The following is a 5,132-nucleotide window of genomic DNA, read 5'->3' as shown; positions in this document are numbered from 1 at the left end:
GATCCAAACAATCACTTGGCAAATTTTCTAGAGTTATGCGACACTTTTAAAATCAATGGCGTTTCTGGTGATGCCATTCACCTTCAATTGTTTCCTTTTCATTAAGGAACAAAGCTAAACAGTGGTTGAACTTGTTACCACGAGGGTCAATCACTACTTGGGAACAAATGACCGAAAAGTTTTTACTTAAATATTTTACGCCGGCTAAAATGGCGAAGTTGAGGAATGACATCTCTTCTTTTGTGCAGATGGATCTACAAACACTCTATGATGCATGGGAGAGATACAAGGATCTTTTGAGAAGGTGCCCTCACCATGGGTTACCACTTTGGCTACAGGTTCAGATGTTTTACAACGGTGTGAACCCCTCAACAAGGCAACTTATCGACGTAGCTGCTACTGGGACTATCAATAACAAAACACCTGAAGTGGCTTACGAATTTATTGATGAGATGTCAATGAATAACTATCAGTAGCAAGTCATGAGAACAAATCCGACGGAAGCAGCTGGTGTTTTCAACCTCGATGCGGTTACTATGCTATCTAACCAGGTAGAACTCTTAAATAAAAAGACTGACGATTTGTGTGGTTCTACTCAGATACATCCAGTGGTGAGGTGTGATTCAAATGAAGGAGGAGCATAAGCAGAATATCAACCCTTCAACCCTAGCACCAAGAAGGAACAAGTTCAATATATGGGTAATAATAATTCTAGATCTCAAAATAACCCATATAGTAACACATATAATGCAGGTTGGAGGAACCATCCCAACTTCTCGTGGGGTGGTCAAGGGAATCAAAGGCCACAACATCCTTCGAGTTTTTAACAACCACCTTAGTAATAGGAAAAGAAGCCGAACCTTGAGGAGATGCTAACAAAGTTTATCTTGGTGTCGGAAACTTGCTTTAAGAATATCGAAACAGCACTTAAGAATCAACAAGCATCGATCCAAGGGATCGAAACCCAGATAGGCCAACTCACCAAATTGATTTCTGAACGACCACAAGGTAGCCTGCCGAGTAACACTGAATCTAACCTAAGGGAACAGCTCAATGCAATTAACATTCAAGATGAGAAAGGTTTAGTTGAACCTAAACCAGAACCGAGGTAAGAAATTGTGGTAAGTAAAAGTAAAGGTGAGGTAGTCCACAGTGAGTAACAACCGGTAAGTAAAGAGTACAAACCACGGGTGCCATGCCCCAATGTGATAAGGAAAAACCACACAAATGAAGAATTCAATAAATTCCTTAAACTATTAAAGAAATTGCATATTAACTTACCGTTTATCGAAGCTTTTTCGCAGATGCCAAACGCAGTTAAATTTTTAAAAGAGCTTTTAGCAAATAAGTGGAAGTTGGATGAGGCATCGTATATGAAGATGAATGCAATTTGCTCAGCCATTTTGCAGAATAAGTTGACCAAAAAATTGAAAGATCCAGGGAGTTTTATGATCCCTTGTTTAATTGGTAGCTTAGATGTTAATAATGCTTAGGCTGATATAGGGGCTAGTATCAATGTCATGCATTATAAAATGTTTAAACAACTAAGTCTTGGGAAACCCAAACAAACTATGATGAGCATTCAGTTAGCAGACAAAATAATCAGATTTCCTAGGGGTATTATCGAAGATGTATTCATTAAAATTGACAAATTCATATTCCCAGTTGATTTTGTTGTTCTAGACATAGAAAAGGATAGTGACGTGCCTTTAATTTTAGGAAGGCCCTTTTTAGCAACTACTAGAACTATAATTGATATGGGTACAGGTGAACTCACACTTCGTGTGGGTGAGGAAATAATCACTCTTCAAGCTGGTAATTCAAGTAACACATCAAATATCGAGGGTGATTGTATAAATCGTACTACTAATACTGATCATGTGGTGAAACCTTCTTTGCAGGAAACACGTTCAAAGAACACACCTGAGCCATGTTTGAGTAACAACAACAGACCCATCTATGAAGAACGAAGGCTACAAGTCGAGGAACTAGATGAGTCGTGGACACAGAAACTGAGATCACAGGATAATTCGAAACCACGCCATGACGAGCTTAATATTTCACCAACTCAACTTAAGGTTGGAGACAAAGTACTATTAGATACAGTAGACCCTCGGATTGCCACCTCTGAACCTAATGGAGAAATCCCTCTTACGGTACTTAGCATTTTCCCATACGACACAGTCAAGGTAATTCATCCGAAATTTGGTACGTTCAAGGTAAATAGTACTCCTCGCACCACCATAACCAAGCAACAGAGAGGTAAGTTGAGCTTAGACTATAAATAAGCGCTTCTCGGAGGCAACCCGAGCACTAACGGTGTTAACTTCTTTAAATTTTAGTTTTAAACATTTTAATCCACTAACTAAGACTGAACACAGGTTTTCCAGAACCACACGGCTAGACCCACGGGCGTGCCTTAGGCCGTGCCCATACCATGGAAGTCGATAAGTTACCACGGCCATGCGACATGGCCGTGGGTGAATCTATCAAAACAACACGGGAGTGCGACACGCCTGTGTCTAGAGGCCATGGTTGAAACTGAGAAAACAACACGGGCGTGCGACACGCCCATGCTCACTACCCGTGGTCGAGATTCACAAAATAACATGGGCTTGGACATCCATACACAGGCGTGGGAGAAGCGAACGAAGCAAAACACGACCGTACGACATGGTCGTATGCATCAACATGCCCAAAGAACACGGGCATGGGCCAAATTTTAGATGCGCCCAAATTTGAAAATCACGACACATGGGCGTGTCCCACGACCGTGTGCCCTAACATCTATATAAACCCCCCACTATTCATCATTCCCTTCCCCAAATATCAACCCTAGCCGTCGGAATCCTTTCACACACACTCCCTGCCACGCCCGTGCGCCGACCACAGCACCACCATTGACGACCCAAACTCCTCCCTTTACCAAGCTATTGTGTTTGTTTACTCTTTTCTCTTCATTTTTTTTACTAATTTTATGATTTTTATTGTTTTATTTGACTATTTTGAGTAATATTCATGGTTCTAATGCTAGTAATATTTGTGCTCTTTGTTAGAAATTTGTCATTTTAGTCGATACCTTATGCTGCATTATGATACATCATGCTACATTCATTCATTTTTTTTGTTGTTTCCATGGAATTCATGCTTACCCACACCATATTTCATATTATCAATCCCACATGCATTCATTCACTAGGTACTCCATTTAGCACTATTGTCATGTTCATATTGTTAATATTGACTTGATATATCTTTCCATTAAGATTTAGTTACTTTTCGGTACATCATTTCCCCTAGGTGTGGGCTGTTGTATTGACTGGGCCACACTTGAACAAATCCAACTAGCTGACGTGGTCCGAGCCCTTCTGATGACTGACCCATGGGGACTCTTTTTCAAAATCATCGAGCCGTTGTACCCCGAGCTCACACTCGAACTTTCCTTGACCTTTCACCTTCAAGCAGTTATGATAGAGTTAGATGATCCCAGAACGGTCTAGTTCCGTCTCGGCGATTTAGTCTGCCAGTTGAGCGTACCTGAGTTCAGTGTCGCTCTGGGGCTCTATACAGAGGAGTTCATGGACGACGATGATTTTGACACCCTCCATCGCCACATCCACTTGTCTCCCTTCAACTATTGGAGGGCCCTCGTTCCTGTTTCGGCCACCTATGACCTTAGCCGCTCCAAGGCATCCGCCGTCGCCCTATCCCTGAGGTACTTACATGCCATCTTGGCCCACACTCTGACAGGGAGGTGAGAGAGCACCTGCGTTGTCAACACTCATGATGCCTACTTTTTATAGATTCTGGCGAACAGACACGTCTTTGACCTTGCCTATTTCATCTCCCTCATCATTCGTCATCAGACGGAACGGCATAGGAAGGGAGTTATATCCATCAGCCCTTATGTGACTCACCTGGCGCGGTACTTCGGTCTCCTCAACACGGCGGCGCAAGCAGCCTCCCTCACTCTCATCAGTCAGATGTCCCCATAGGGCATCTCGACTATGCTTCATATGAGAATGATCGAGCAACAATGTGGATTTGATCCTCCTCAGTACCACCTCGTCCAGTCCTCCGAGGAAGACGACCCAGAGGACATTACTGATGATGTCCCTCCACATCATGAGGACCTACCATCTCAGCCACCACCCATCCATCGTCTAGTTCATGCGGAGGCTTCATATTCTGACATCTCTGAGTGCCTTACTCGATTTGAGTAGCAATGTTTTCAGCGCTTTGATCACATTGATGCTATTCTACATCAGATTTGTCAGCACCTTCACATCTCATCGCCACCACCACCTCGCGAACCATCCGGCGATGACGATGTTTAAAGACTTTTTATTTATTATTTTTATTTTCACTTTTATCTTTATTTATCTTTTTAAAGTACTTTTTATTTTATTTTCCTTTAATACTATTTCATTTTTAGGTTTTATAATTTTTTATTGAACAATTTATAGTTTCGACTATTTCATTACAAGTAATTATGCTTCTTTATATTTCCTAAAGAGTTCTTGATTTTATCACAATTACAAAGAGCTCCAAAGCTCACTATCACTTAGGAACTTGAAACTCCATAGGAAAAGGTTCTCTACGACTGCCATGTCCTACCCGACCACCACGATAACCTATTTACTGGAAACTATGGTTGTGGAACCCAACCTCTACCACCACCGGAGTATCCTCCTCCAATCTTATCATTGCCTTGGCCGATTATTCTCCATACCTCCAATTCAAGGATTCCATTCAACATTCAGGAAGTTTCACTTCTCTCCCTCTCTCTTCTGATATTATATTTATATCACTATTATATATCTTTGTATATTGAGGGCAATGTACATCTTTAGTGTGGGGGGTTATTTATTTCATTATCAGAAAAATTCCTCAATTTTGTATTGTCCTCAAACAATCTTCTCATATCATTATTAGAATGAAATTTGATTAATTTATGATTTTTATTGATGTCTTGAATTAAAACATAGGCATTTATGCATTGACTGTTTAAACTTTAAAGGAATTAAGGAATCAAGCATAAAAAGTTGATTCTTGAGAATTGAAAAATTTTAGGTTGTTTCCCCAAGTTTAGGTATTATCTTGAGTTGAAATTCACAGGTTTAACATCAAAA

At 40.8% G+C, this 5,132-nt stretch overlaps 1 non-coding gene across 1 annotated transcript; it reads right to left on the bottom strand.

Annotated features, from left to right (window-relative positions):
• Window positions 1-215: 215 nt before the first annotated feature.
• On the bottom strand, window positions 216-322 carry LOC128291018 (small nucleolar RNA R71). The gene has a single exon (XR_008280797.1). It is a non-coding gene; the product is annotated as a small nucleolar RNA R71 (small nucleolar RNA).
• Window positions 323-5,132: the final 4,810 nt, after the last annotated feature.

Source organism: Gossypium arboreum, chromosome 3 (genome assembly GCF_025698485.1).
Source record: "Gossypium arboreum isolate Shixiya-1 chromosome 3, ASM2569848v2, whole genome shotgun sequence".
Classification (NCBI taxonomy): Eukaryota; Viridiplantae; Streptophyta; class Magnoliopsida; order Malvales; family Malvaceae; genus Gossypium; species Gossypium arboreum.
The sequence above is the reverse complement of the archived record's forward strand: the minus strand, read 5'-3'. Positions and strand labels throughout refer to the sequence as shown.